This window comes from Melitaea cinxia, chromosome 15, assembly GCF_905220565.1.
Source record: "Melitaea cinxia chromosome 15, ilMelCinx1.1, whole genome shotgun sequence".
NCBI lineage: Eukaryota > Metazoa > Arthropoda > Insecta > Lepidoptera > Nymphalidae > Melitaea > Melitaea cinxia.
Genome location: NC_059408.1, coordinates 1,748,701 through 1,764,622, shown reverse-complemented (window position 1 = coordinate 1,764,622; position 15,922 = coordinate 1,748,701). Strand labels below are relative to the sequence as shown.

At 37.7% G+C, this 15,922-nt stretch overlaps 1 protein-coding gene across 1 annotated transcript in view; it reads left to right on the top strand.

Moving 5' to 3' along the window:
• The first annotated feature begins 8,749 nt into the window (after positions 1–8,749).
• Positions 8,750–15,922, top strand: part of LOC123660570 (Ig-like and fibronectin type-III domain-containing protein 2) — an 81,310-nt gene continuing 74,137 nt past the window's right edge. Inside the window, exon 1 of the mRNA XM_045595627.1 lies at positions 8,750–8,810. The gene's annotated coding sequence lies outside the window, so the exon portion shown is untranslated. The remainder of the gene's footprint in view (positions 8,811–15,922) is intronic.

Here is a 15,922-nt window from a genome sequence, read left to right as displayed (position 1 = left end):
GTTGTAAGAGAAAAGGTTGAGGAACTTCTTAATGCAGGCGTTATTCGCGAAAGTTCGTCGCCTTTTGCGAGCCCCATTCACCTAGTCAAGAAAAAAGATAATTCTGACAGAATGGTCGTTGATTATCGTGAACTAAATTCAAACACACGCCCCGAACATTACCCTTTACCTCGCATAGAGGAGCAGATAGACCAACTTTGCGGTGCACATTATTTCTCGTCTCTTGACATGGCTTCTGGCTTCCATGCGATCCCCGTTCATCCCGATTAAGTCGAAAAGACGGCATTAGTAACGACCGAGGGGCAATACGAGTATCTTGCAATGCCTTTTGGATTACGAAATGCTCCATCTGTATACCAGAGGTGCATCAATAAAGCCTTGCGTAATCTAAAAAGTAAACCTTTGGTGTACATGGATGATGTTTTGTGTCACTCTGACAACATTCGTGAAGGGTTACTATGCCTGGACGAGGTTTTAGGAGCTTTGTCGACATCCGGGTTTTCTTTGAATCTTAAAAAATGTAAATTCATGAAACAAAAGATAGATTACCTAGGTTATTCCGTACAATCCGGTGAGGTTAGACCAAATTCTCGCAAAATAGAGGCTTTAGTAGATTCCCCTCAACCTAAAACTGCTACGCAGGTTCGGCAATTCCTGGGCCTAGCATCTTACTTCCGAAGATTTATTCCTGGTTTCACAAACATCGTTGGGCCTCTTTATCCACTGACTAAATTAAAAGGATCAATTAAGTGGACTGGAAAGCATGAAGAAATCCGTAACACTATTATAGGAATACTTACCTCCGAACCTGTACTAACAATCTTCGACCCCGATTTGCCTGTAGAGTTGCATTGCGATGCCAGTTCTGATGGATATGGGGCGATACTTATTCAAAGGAAAAATGATCTCCCACATGTTGTCGAATATTTTAGCCGACGCACATCTGAAGTAGAATCTCGCTACCACTCGTACGAGCTGGAAACACTCGCAGTCGTACGAGCGGTAGAACATTTTCGGCACTACTTATATGGTAGAGGTTTCAAAGTTTTCACGGACTGTAACTCACTTAAGGCCTCTAAGTCCAAAACGGATCTTACACCTCGCATATATCGCTGGTGGGCAATCCTACAAGCGTACGATTTTGAAATCGTCTACCGCGAAGGTCGTTCAATGGAACACGCGGATTTTCTTTCTAGAAATCTCTCACCCGCTACTGACGAGAAATCTACATCTAAAGCTCTTGTAACACCAGCACATAAAGTGGTCCAGTTTGTAGAATTATATCAAGGTTGGCTCTCCGTGGAACAAAAGCGTAATAGTGAGATACAAGATTTAATAACGAAACACTCCAATAATGACTTTCCTGATACTGTAGGCCGTACGTATGACGTTAGGAATAGCATTCTGTATAGAAAAGTAGTTAGAAATAAAATTGTGTCATGGCTACCAATCGTCCCTCGCTCCCTTATTTGGACGTTAATTAATCATGTCCATAATGAATTACAGCATCTAGGCATTGATAAAACTCTAGACAAACTGTATGAGCAGTATTGGTTCCCTGACATGGCCAAATGTGTTAGAAAGTTTATCGATTCTTGCATAATTTGCAAAGCCTCAAAAGGTCCCTCTGGAGCTCAACCCGTCCAGCTTCACCCTATTCCGAAGGTTTCCGTTCCATGGCATACTATCCATGTAGATTTCACTTGCAAGCTGAGCGGGAAGAGTGATCAGAAGGAATATTGCTCAGTAATAATCGATGCCTTTAGTAAATACGTTTTATTGGAGTACACGTGTTCACTAGATGCCGCTAGTGCCGTACAAGCCATCAAAAATGCTGTATGTCTTTTTGGAGCACCAAAGCGTATTATTGCCGATCAGGGTCGATGTTACATTAGCTCAGAATTTAAATCCTTTTGCACAGAACACAAAATTGACTTGCATTTTATTGCCACGGGCTCCAGCAGGGCAAACGGCCAGGTAGAACGCGTTATGCGGACACTTAAAAGCTTGCTAACTATAATCGAGAACGACCCCAATAAAGTGTGGCGAGATCATTTAGGTGATGTTCAGCTAGCGCTCAATAGTACGCGATCTACCGTTACAAAATATACACCAACTGAATTAATGTTTGGGATTCGTGCACAGTCTTTAGGTTTATCAAAGATTAGCCCTACAAGCTCTGAAAATCAAAGCCGATTAGATCTAGATTCTGTGAGGGAAGATGCTTCGGCAAATATAAGAAAAGCAGCTGCATCAGAAGTTGAACGCTTTAATAGGGGTCGCGCTGTTATTAAGCCATTCTCAAAGGGGGATTTTGTCTTTATTAAAAACAGTGAACGGAATCAAACTAAATTAGATAAAAAGTTTAGAGGTCCCTTTGTCATTACCGCGGTATTAGAGCACGATCGATATGAACTTAGAAGCCTTAGTAATTCTCATCATACTTATAAATATGCACATGAGAACTTGCGTTCAGTACCCCCGGGTCATGAAGGATTGCTTGAAATAAGCAACAATTTAATCAATGAAGCGGAGGCCGAGACGGCGCCAGATGACGTAGAACTCGACATTAACCGCCTCGACAGGCTGAATAGTATGACTTCCGAAACTGACACCATGACCGCTGGATCTGATACTATGACCGCTGGATCTGATACTATGACCGCTGGATCTGACACAATGACTGCTGGATCTGACACTAATTCAGATACGCTTTCTGTTACCAATGATCATCAAGAAGATTTCCAACATGATGTAGAAATTCATGCTGAAATAGACAGAGCCGATTAGTAGGTGAGAATGCCTTGTCTTCATAATGCAATTGAGTTGGTGGTTGTAAGGACAATGTCATCCGGGCCATACCGTGCGCGGTTGGTTGAAGGGATACATCAGTCCGGGCCATACTGTTGGTTTGCGTTGGTCGTAAGGACAATGTCATCCGGGCCATACCGTGCGCGGTTAGTTGAAGGGATACATCAGTCCGGGCCATACTGTTGGTTTGCGTTGGTCGAAAGGACAGTGTCATCCGGGCCATACCGTGCGCGGTTGGTTGAAGGGATACACCCGTCCGTGTCACACTGTTGGTTTGCGTTGGTCGAAAGGACAGTGTCGTCCGGGTCATACCGTCCGCGGTTGGCTGTGAGGACACACCCGTCCGGTCCAACTTGCTCGTTTGCTGTAAAGAGAACTGTCGTCCGGTCCACTGGTAGTGGTCGAAAGGACACAGGAACTTCTTGTTTGCTATATTGTGGAGTCATGAATATAAATGAGTTGTCAAGGTGGACGAGCGGTGTGGTAGTGTGGACGACTGATGCTTGTTCGTTTGTTACATGACCGCAATTAGAATCGCCCGGGGACGGTCGCAAGTCAGTCCGGCCGTGACGGCGCATTCGAAATGTCATATGTTTTATTACGCCGGAACTAGATTGACAAGCTGCAGTGCTGTCGTCTGGCGGAGCGTCGTAGCGTTGGTTAGCGCGGCCATGTTGGCAGCTTTACTTTTGTTACCGCATCGCAAGCGCACCACGTACCGAGTCGACGAATCGCTTTCGTTCCGCGTAATCTTTTGATATCTATTGTTAATTGTTACTGATTGTTATAGTGAAAGTGATAATTTAAATTATAGTGAACTGATTTTAAATTAAACCATAACTCTAATTATTTTGTGTATTAAAGTGATTAAAGATCGAACTTGAACTTTGTTCTCTGTATATATGCCCACGTTAACATGGCTGATCCTGATAATGGCGACCCCTCGCCTTTAAATTATTTAGCATATTTATTTATTTCAGTTTTGAAATAAACATTCAAATAATTTTACAAATGAAATAAAAGATATAAATACAAATTATATTGTATTATAAACGAAAAGTTGGGCGTTGAATTGTCTAACCTAAAATGAAGTGTTTCCCACTGATCGTCCATCGCATCCCACATTCACACCCTTATAAACATTACGTGAATACAAGTTCGGAACTTGGGGCATTGTTTCGGAACTCGGTAAAGTTCTAGAACGGTATTTATTCCTGGACAAGATATCTATTAAGTTTCTATTTGATACATCTTTAGGACATTTCGCTGATAGTTTGTTTTCTAATTCGTCACCACTACGCTATTAGAATCATGGTATGGTTCTAATGGAGTAACGGTGCAAAATCTCTATTAGTGGCGGTTTCAGATTTGATAATTTTTGGAGCGGATTTGGTGTGATACAAATAGTATTTATAAAAATATTTTTGTGGATTTTGATTGTTTGCTTGCTCATCGTGCATTTAGAGAGCATGAAAATCGTTACCATAAATATGTGATGTGCTGTGTGGCTACGGCACTAAAGAATTTAGCCACCCCCTCTCTTCCCGTGGGTGTCGTAAGAGGCGACTAAGGGATAACAAGGTTCCACAACCATCTTGGAACTTAAGAAGCCGACCGATGGCGGGATAGCCATCCAACTGCTGGCTTTGAAATACACAGGCCGAAGACGGGCAGCAGCGTCTTTGGTGCGACAAAGCCAGTACTGCGGTCACCAACCCGCCTGCCCAGCGTGGTGACTATGGGCAAAACACATGAGTTCACGTTATTTTTGACGTAAACTTGTGGAGGCCTATGTCCAGCAGTGGACTGTATAGGCTGTAATGATGAAATATGTGATATCATGTCTTACTCTTCGGTAGGAAAATTATTTGCCTACTCCTAATAACACTATAACAAATTAATAAGAGACTGATTGCGTTATTGTGATTGCCAATGAAGTTTTCACTTCTACCGTGCGGTCTTAAGCACACACAAAGTTTTTTATTTTCTATTTTATAGTCGTCCATATTGGAATATAGAGAAAGAATCCTTGTCTCAATATTCATAAACTCTTTTAGTTTAATTTCGATGGAATATTACGTCTGTTTAATATATTTAATTATTTTTTCCATTTATAAAAATATCTTAAAGTACATAAATCTCGCGCACCTACATAAAAAGCTTTTTCAAGTATCCCATAACAATATTCTCAGTGTAACACTATCCCGTATCGTAAACCTAACCGTATTGGGTAATATATTGCTAACCCTTCAGCGGTCACTTCGGCCCCGGGCGAATGGGGACGTAAGTTTCGTGGAATTGAACGTTGAAACGGTTGAATTGCTCATTCGAACCGTTATATTGATAGCTTATCTATCCCTTAGTGTTTGAGATGGAGCTTGGACAATTGGGCTGAACACCGTATGAGATATAAGACATAAGAAATAAATTATTTTGATTAATTGAATTACTATAAAGGTAAAATGAAACAAACAGAACTTAGCAGTTTTGCTTGCGTTACCCTCGCTTTCCTTTACCTTTACCTTTTTCCTTTACCTTTCCTATACTAATTATGGAGACTATATTTTATAGCGGTTTTTTTGTTAGGTTATACTGCATAAACTACTGATTCGATCGAAATAATACTTATATCATAAGACACAGCATGTTTCGGAGAAGGTTTTATTGTATGATATGTTGGTGATTACTTATCGTGTAAAAAAATATATTAACAGACAGAGGTCGCTAGTTTCAGGATAAAAAGAAACAACTGTTTTAGTTTAAATCTTTTGCTATATAGTCTTCTGCTGTATAGTTAGCACATACTATGTTAAAAGATCATAGTGATATATCAATGTTCTCTGAGGTAGGGCACAGCAGGAATTTCCTGCTCAAAATATGGAGCAGCCCGACTGGGGTAGTACCTCGACCTTACAGAAGATCATAGCTAAATAATACTGTTTTCAAGCAGTATTGTGTTCCTGTTGGTGAGTAAGGTGACCAGAGCTCCTGGGGGGGATTGGGGATTGGGTCGGCAACGCGCTTGCAATGCTTCTGGTGTTGCAGGCGTCTATAAGCTACGGTAATCGCTTACCATCAGGTGAGCCGTACGCTTGTTTGCCGACCTAGTGACATAAAAAAAAAAAAAAAGTGTTCTGTTTCTGTGGCGAGTAAGGACACTCTAGAACCAGAGACTCTCAGTTAGAGTTAGAATATTCCGCAAAGCGATTGCGATGGTTCTGGTATTACTCGCTTCCATACGCTATCGCTTACCTTCAGGTGGAGTATATACTTGTTGATTCGTACTATTTAAAAAAATGCGTGCATACAAAGTACACGTGTCAGAAGTGAAACTTCTTTGGCAAACTAATATTAAAGTCTCTTTTATAGTTATACAAGTCTAACGCTTTAGATTGCCGTTCCAGCGCCATCTAGTTAGTTTGCTGTGTTATACTATCGATATTAATGTAACAACCTTTGTAGTTTCTATAGTACACGCTAGGTGGCTCTGTTGTTCGACGAAAACGTTGCACATCTTCGAGACGCTAAATATTATTACCATTGTCTTCATCCGTAAAAATTTTACCCTCATGCGCCTAAAGATTTTTCACTTCAAAAAATAGCGAAAAAATAATCTTCACTTTCCAGAACACCAATAGGTATATTTTTCGTACGTTAGGGTTTATAAATATGTTTATTACTCTTTAAAAACAAATTTCTTATACAAAAATATAGTTGGAAGTATTAAGAGAAGCATTTATAAAAATGTTAAAAAACTTTTACCTGGGAGTTTGCAATGAAAGGCTAAATTGTGGCAAGTGTCTTGACCTGAAAAAAAAGTGTTTCATACGCGTGTTACTGAATTGGCATTTAAACAGGATCTTTGTATACTTGTAGATTGAAAACTGGTAAAAATGTTTCTAAAAAGATGTTTTCGAATCTGAGAGATTACTATTGTTTATATTATTTTACAGTAAAAATTGAAATTATGTGAAATTCGATTGGTTAATTAAAACCTACCTTAAATAAATTCTTTTTAAACAGTATGTTTCCCAAATAAATACTCAAAGTAATATCTAAGATTTTATTTTTGTGTTACCCACATTAGGAATTCTAAACATTTTGAATATCATATCAAAAATTGACCGCTCCAGCGGGGTTCGAACCCGCGTCTCCGACGTACCGTGTCGGCGCTCTAGCCAATTAAGCTATGGAATGATGCACCCGCTCGAGCGAAATTTTCGATATGATAATTTTTAATTTCGGTTTAAGCGAACCGTGGCGCCGTCTATAGTGAGCTCTTTACAGAAACCCGTAACTATTCAAAGTTTCATATTACAATGAAAATCTTTGACAGGAGACGACACCGTGCTATTTTTAATATCTAAGATTTTATTTTTGTGTTACCCACATTAGGAATTCTAAACATTTTGAATATCATATCAAAAATTGACCGCTCCAGCGGGGTTCGAACCCGCGTCTCCGACGTACCGTGTCGGCGCTCTAGCCAATTAAGCTATGGAACGATGCACCCGCTCGAGCGAAATTTTCGATATGATAATTTTTAATTTCGGTTTAAGCGAACCGTGGCGCCGTCTATAGTGAGCTCTTTACAGAAACCCGTAACTATTCAAAGTTTCATATTACAATGAAAATCTTTGACAGGAGACGACACCGTGCTATTTTTAATATCTAAGATTTTATTTTTGTGTTACCCACATTAGGAATTCTAAACATTTTGAATATCATATCAAAAATTGACCGCTCCAGCGGGGTTCGAACCCGCGTCTCCGACGTACCGTGTCGGCGCTCTAGCCAATTAAGCTATGGAACGATGCACCCGCTCGAGCGAAATTTTCGATATGATAATTTTTAATTTCGGTTTAAGCGAACCGTGGCGCCGTCTATAGTGAGCTCTTTACAGAAACCCGTAACTATTCAAAGTTTCATATTACAATGAAAATCTTTGACAGGAGACGACACCGTGCTATTTTTAATATCTAAGATTTTATTTTTGTGTTACCCACATTAGGAATTCTAAACATTTTGAATATCATATCAAAAATTGACCGCTCCAGCGGGGTTCGAACCCGCGTCTCCGACGTACCGTGTCGGCGCTCTAGCCAATTAAGCTATGGAACGATGCACCCGCTCGAGCGAAATTTTCGATATGATAATTTTTAATTTCGGCTTAAGCGAACCGTGGCATGGCGTGGTAAAAATAGCACGGTGTCGTCTCCTGTCAAAGATTTTCATTGTAATATGAAACTTTGAATAGTTACGGGTTTCTGTAAAGAGCTCACTATAGACGGCGCCACGGTTCGCTTAAACCGAAATTAAAAATTATCATATCGAAAATTTCGCTCGAGCGGGTGCATCGTTCCATAGCTTAATTGGCTAGAGCGCCGACACGGTACGTCGGAGACGCGGGTTCGAACCCCGCTGGAGCGGTCAATTTTTGATATGATATTCAAAATACTCAAAGTAAATTTTGATATACGAAATACTATAAAAAAAAATAAGAAAGCAAACAACACTTTACTTATTTTTGAACATGAATGTGGAAAAGACGATCTGGCTGATGAAGGATAAGGATATGGAGGATGAAGGTATCTCAAATAATTTTCCGATCATTTACCATAGAATCAAATAAAGCTGAAATGCTTAAGAGATATGCCACAACATGTATATTTTATAATTTTTTGGATATACGATTTTAAAACTACAATTATTCGTATAGTAAACATTTCACAGGGTTAATATTCTAAAGAAATATTATCAAATCATGGATAAAACCTAAAATTTAAAAAATACGTTAAAAAAAATCACTTTAGTAGTCAAATTTCGTCGACCCTCGTTCTAAAAACATATTAAAAATTTCACTAGCTCTTAGATCACGAGGAAGCACCATTTTGTTACCGTATAATGCAATTATGAATAAATAATGTGTTTGTTACAGTTCTCGTATGCAAGGAAACTGAAAGCGCACAGCGGAGCGGCTGTAGTCCCCAACATTAAAGGTAATTTCATTTTATGTTTCCCATATTCAAAACTCAGGTAATTAAACTTAGGTAATAATGGAAAATGCTTTATACAAGCTATAAATGATTATTATTTTTTTAATTCCTAAAAATTATGTCTGTCGAATAGGAACTTCATCCATTTTTTGTTGCGTCATCTACATATATTTGACTAGTCCGTTGGCGTAGTTTGTAGTGACCTTGCTTTCTGCTCAAGGGTTGTGGGTTCGATGCCCGTTCCGAGTCTGGTTGTAATATATATATTTATTTATATATATATTATTTATTGGTATGTTTATCGAAAAAAATATGTAGCTATACCAGTCGGCTTTTACCTATAACACAAACCTTAAGTTGCTTACTTTAGGAACAGATGACCGTGTGTGTATGTTGTAAATATTTATTTATTATTTATGTTTTGTTTTCTTGTTTCCTGTGTCTTTGGGTTAGCGGGTTCTTTGTGTGTCACGTCACGTTTTTAAAGCGAATTGCGCTGACAAAGGTAACAAAGGTATTTTTTGTTTCATTTCTCTGTATACTATATCCTAAAAAATACATAATTTTTCGAAATGTACCAATGTTTAAAATACAGACGGTGGTCAATTCCTAAAGCAACTTAATATCTGTGATGACAGTTTTTTTTTTTATATCACTAGGTCGGCAAACAAGCGTACGGCTAACCTGATGGTAAGCTATTACCGTAGCCTATAGACGCTTGCAACACCAGAAGCATCGCAAGCGCGTTGCCGACCCCAATCCTTCCCCAGAAGAAGCTCTGGTCACCTTACTCACCAACAGGAACACAATACTGCTTGAAAACAGTATTATTTAGCTGTGATCTTCTGTAAGGTTGAGGTACTACCCCAGTCGGGCTGCTCCATATTTTGAACAGGAAATTCCTACTGTGCCCTACCTCAGATGTGTATACATTATGTGAAAGTAAATTATCCTGGAAGAAATCGCTAAATAGCAATAAATCCTCACATTTTACAACACAATTTGTATCTATCTTAAAACTGTATTAAATGTGCATTATGTAGTTTGGGTGCACAATCAAGTATAAATAAATAAATGAATATTTTAACGGTAAATTCTTTCTTTAAGATTTTATCATTTTTAATACAATCATTATACCAATTTAAATAAAATCTTATACTATTAAACGAGCAATTCTTGTATATATATATATAATCTGAATCTCGGAAACGGCTCCAACGATTTCCATAAAATTTAGTATATAGGAGGTTTCGGGGGAGATAAATCCATCTAACTAGGATTCATTTTTAGAAAATGACGTTTTATCCCTGTTTTTAGGGAGTGAAAAAATAGCTACAATATCGTTAGAATACGAAGGCAAATTTCGCAACTGTCATTAAAGTTGTAATAGCTCGGTGGGAAATCGGCCGGTCGCGGTCGGGATCAACCGAGGAGATCATAGTTCAAATCCCAATGTCCCTGATCAATTATTTTTTTCCTTTTTTTAATTGCACTCGTTATTTTAAAAAAAATATTATTCATATTTTATAAATATGTAATTCGAATATGAATTAAATATGAATTCCAAAAAACACGATTTACTAAAAATACCGAGCTAGGCTCGGTCACCCAGGTACTTTAAATAAAAAATAAAAAAAACGGAAAATACATACTATTCAAACACATTATCAATAATATTTAAGTTGGTTAAAATGTGGTCAATAGGAAGAAATCGCAAAAGCAAATCAAATATTATATTACCTTAACGGTTCATCTGCTACAGGCCAACCGTAGGGTAACACGGTGTGAGTATAAACGAGCAGTCATCTTTAGTGGATGAGTGAGGAAAGCCTTATAGGTAAGAGATGAGGATTTAGGATTTATTACATATTCATATGTTAACAGCTGGCGATCGCTCTTGTGTAATGGTGCGTGTGCTATGTCGGCGGCGCCTAAACACCGAAGGTCGCGGGTTAGATTCCCGCTCGGAATGTATATTATTGTTTATACAAAAATTTATCCCCCCACCGAGTTATGTCCCGGTTGTCATCATGTACACCTGATAGCGATCGTTACTCATAGAAGTAGATATATCCGCTTCTCTTAGTTTCCCCATGGAAAAAGGCATATGCCCAGCTGTGGCTAGTTACGCTTCAGCCTGTAATATATAATGAATACGGTAAGCTTTAAGGAACTAAACCGTTCTGCTGATGTACCAATCTGTAGTGGAATAGCATGATTAAGTTGCAACATCCTTTCCTTAATGAGAAAAGAGTCTAAGTAACGTATGCTTTTAACCGAGGTAGGGCACAGCAGGAATTTCCTGCTCAAAATCTGGAGCAGCCCGACTGGCGTAGTATCTCGACCTTACAGAAGATCACAGCTAAATAATATGTTTTCAAGCAGTATTGTGTTCCTGTTAGTGAGTGAGGTGACCAGAGCTCCTGGGGGGGATTGAAGATTGGGTCGGCAACGCGCTTGCGATGCTTCTGGTGTTGCAGGCGTCTATAAGCTACGGTAATTTCTTACTATCAGGTGGGCCATAAGCTTGTTTGCCGACCTAGTGATATAAAAAAAATGAACAAGAGCCTAAAACAAGAGAAAGATTGAAGCTTAGGCCACCACGCAGATCCACTGCAACATGATTAATGATCACTATCACATGTATTTGATGTACCAGGACTGCCTTATGAGTCCCACCCCGAACTCTGCCTAGAGCAGAAATCTAACGCGTGTCCGAAATTTTTTGGCATCTAAACACCATTATTCCAGTATGTTTTTATAAAAAATAATACCCTGATATCTATAAAGCCTATAAAAAGATAGCATTTAAAACACACGCAGTGATAACTAAAAGGGTCATTAAACAAAACCAAAAAAAAACCACATTCCTGATTCCATATTAATAAAGCGCGGTAAATTATGCAAATATTCGCCCGACACACAATTAGTCCACGTAACATTTTTCATACACAAAATACCGAGTCCTATTTGATCACCGCGTAACAAAACATTCAAACGTTTCCCCTTAAAAGTTTCCAACCTTCGCTTCGTTTGTATACCTTCATGGAATGAATAATTGAAAACAAAAGCCAGTAAAGCATTGGCTAACAAAGGATATATGAAATGAAAAAAAAATCTGGTATCATCGTAACGTTTTACGCCTTTGTTCTTCATCTGTGACGAACAAATATTAATTTAAATGGTTTAAAATTAGTTAGACTACTTGAAGATTTGTTGAAAAAAGTTGACTGAGATATTGAATAAAAATTGCATTTTACATATAGGCTTCAAAAACACTTTCGAGTCGTCACTCTACAAATACAAAATTTTAATTAATTTTAAAAATGAAGCTACCACCAATTCGGATTGCATATTCTGCAGAAAATAATCGGCAAGAAACACCGCAATTAATTTTAAAATATATATGTATAAACTATGTTTTATTACAAAATTGGAAACATCTTGCATAAAATACAGCATTACTAAGTCCACACATCTCTATCGCTCGTGTTATTGTTGTACATTATGCCGCCTTTTACTTAAGGAAGTTATATTCAATTCCAGCCCTGGATCTATTTGTTATATTTACACACGATTTAAAAAAAAGTCGAGCTAGAGCACAACAGAAAATATCCTGCTCAATATCTGGGGTAGCCCGACTGGGGAAGTAACTCGACCCAACAGAAGATCACAGCTAAATAATACTGCTTTACGACCAGTGTTGTGTTCTTGTGGCAAGTTGACAAGAGCTCCTGGCCATAGTCGGGGGTAGGGTTGGCACGCTTGTGGTGCTTCTAGCTTATCAGGTGAGCCGTACGCTTGTTTGCCGACGTATTTGTATAAACAACACACTATCATTTTGATTGAGACTCGCAACGCCATACGATTGAACATTACACATCACGCAAGGAATCTTTTGATTAGTAGGTAACAATGGTGTTAGAAAGGGTGACTTTAGCCCTGAAGGAGAACCCCGTTGTATTGCGTCTAATAAAACCAAATGACTGTGTGGATTTTTCGACGATATTGTTAACATGCGGCGAACACGTTAATTTGATAGTTTTTATGTCATCAAAACACGTGTATTTTAGGGCGTTCCTTACTTTTTTTATGTCATGGTATTTTTTTTTTTTTCGTATACAAATATATAACGGTATAATATTTACTTTACGAGAAGTTATGCTAATGTCATGTGCACCTCGTACTGTGCACCGCGGCTTCACACGCATTAATTTGAGAAAAAAGACAAAATTAAATACACCGTAAGGCTTATAGTCTTCCTAGATAAATGGACTATCCAAAACAAAAATAATTCGAATTAGTGAATCACGAAATTAGTGAGTTCAAACAACAAGCTTTTCCGTGTTATAATATTACTGTAATATCCCACTACTGGGCATAGGCCTCTTTCCCATGTAGGAGAAGGATCAGAGCTTGATCCACCACGCTGCTCCAATGCGGGTTGGCGGATATAATATTAGTATAGATAAAAAATAAGGATAAACTTCAGCTGTATTATGACTAAAACTCATTTCGAAATAAAGGTACTAGATTTTTATACTATTTAAAGAGTTATCTAGATCGATTTATTATGTCCAAAAAACCAATACACGAATATCATAAATTTATATTAGCCGTTAGTGAGATAACTTTAAAAAACATTTACACAAAAACTACCAAATATATGTGGGGTTTAATGAAATCTGTAAAAGCGTTTTAAAGCCATTTAAAAATACACAAGTGTGCTAGTTCGTTCAACAGACTGGGATATTTATCAGTGAAATACCAACTTTAGTGCAAACTTAAAATTGAACCAGCAGATCTTGTTCGATATTTTTGTTTGACTATAGAATCAATTATTTACTTTTTTTTACTGAAGAAGCAAATTTCCTTACAATTTTAATTATATTTTTATACATATAGTACCCATCCATCAGCCTTTAAAACTCCACTGCTGGATATAAGTTTCCCCTAATGTTTACAGCGGCCTTCCCGCGGTTTTTTTCAGGTCGTCAGTCCACCAGGCTAAAGGACGACCTGTGATCCTTTTGCCAAGACGATGTCTCCATTTGAGGAGCTTTCTTCCCCATCCGTTGTCGGTTCTCCTAGCAATATTACATGCCCGTTGCTACTTTTCTTGCAGATTTTGAGAGCTGTTTCAGTAACCTTCGTTCATTTACGGATTTCATCATTTATTTCAAATCCAATTTCAAATACTTCTACTTTATCTATACAAATATTATAAAGAGGTAAAGTTTCTAACTTTGTTTGTTTGTAGGGGGTAATCTTCGATTCGATCACGGAAATTCTTTCACTAACAGAAAGCTACACTATTCAGGAGTGACATAGGTTATGTTTTATTGTGATTGAACTAAAAATTCAGTGAAAAATCTTATACCTATATAAAATTCTCGTTTTACAAAGTTAGTTCCGAAATGGCTAAAATTAAAGTTCTTAATAACCGATTTTTATAAAATTTTGTGTGCATATCAGGTAGGTCTGAGAACTGGCCAGTGGGGGATTAAGGGGGTTAATAACGTATATGGCAAAACAACGTTTGCAGGGTCAGCTAGTACATTATAAAGGGAAATCCATTGAAACGAAGCCGAGCGTGTAATCTGGTACAAGATAATTGCATTACACTTCACGCACAGACATGTGAAAAATCCAGACTATCGAAATCCGTTCAATTCGATGATCGAGCTACAAAAGTGCAGAAATTGATTATTCAAGCCGCTGGGGCGATCAAACAATTAAATTTAGTAACAGACTACTTTAAAGAAACTGCTGTTTCAGCGACTTTTGATAAATTAATCGTAGTTTTATCGTGTTACATATGCAACTCTACTTAACATTTAACTTAAGCTTGTTTTTCAGGTTAAAGCTTATGGTCAATTTCCTTGACAATTAAAATTTTAAGTAGTTGTCGAATATGGAACAGTAACCAACAAACAAAAGTTTCCACTTTATCTGCTCTAAACTTATTTTATTCACTACATGTGAAACAAAAATTTTGTTAGTACTTAAGATAAAACAAACTCTAAGCTCCAACATAAATTAAAAATGGACCCGATAACCAAAGAGGTAGAAAAATTGACAGTGAAAAGGCATATAAATAATTATTAAATAACATACACAAGACACACGTACTCACACACACACCCATATGCACACGCGCGCGCACACACGCACACACACACAAACACATGCATCTACAATCACCTTCTACACGATACAAATAGACACAGTTCTACATACACAAACACAATATTTCCATCAATGGAAGAAAGAAGTTCTTATCAATTTTTAAAAATTGTATGAACCTTAGTTCATCGACAACAATTTTTGACGAAACAATTCATAAATGGCTTATTACAGACACAGAAAGCAATTAAAGTTCTTAATTAATATAGATATAAATTGCCTTTTCAAATTGACATCGTAAAATTCCGTCCCAAAAGTTTTGACCAATTATACCGAAATATCTCATTCAAGTTACAGTTTTAATGCTTTCGTTTTAATAACGCTGTTCACGAACTGAAGACTAAAAATATTCGTTAAATTCGTTTGCCAAATCGACTATCTAGAAAACTAGCTAACGTTTGAATTGGTATCTTGCAAAACCTACAATTTATGTATTAAAAACGGACGCGTTGAGAGATTGGCACAGTAAATGATTTACGGGACTTCCTATCTTTAATTGTTATCTAATAATACAAGTATTAAGATAAAATACAATGAGAAAAATCACAGAACGATTTAGTTCCTTAAAGCTTACCGTATGGATTATTAGTTACGCTTCAGCCTGTAATATCCCATCCCTGGGCATAGGCATCTTTCTCCGTGTAGGAAGAGGATCAGAGCTTAATCCACCAAAATGCTCCATTGTGGGTCAGTGGATATATTCCCTACTATGAGTAACGATCGCTATCAGATATAAATGATAAAAACTGGAACCCACTGCTTGACGTACTCTCCGAGGCACGGTAGGGATACCTACAAGAATTGACAACCAGACAGGAAATAAATATTTGTATAACACATCTCTGAGCTGAGTTATGTTCCAATAATATGCAATAATCCCAGTAGACTATGCGTTTTTTTTTTTAATGTCTAGAAAAAATTTCTAATTC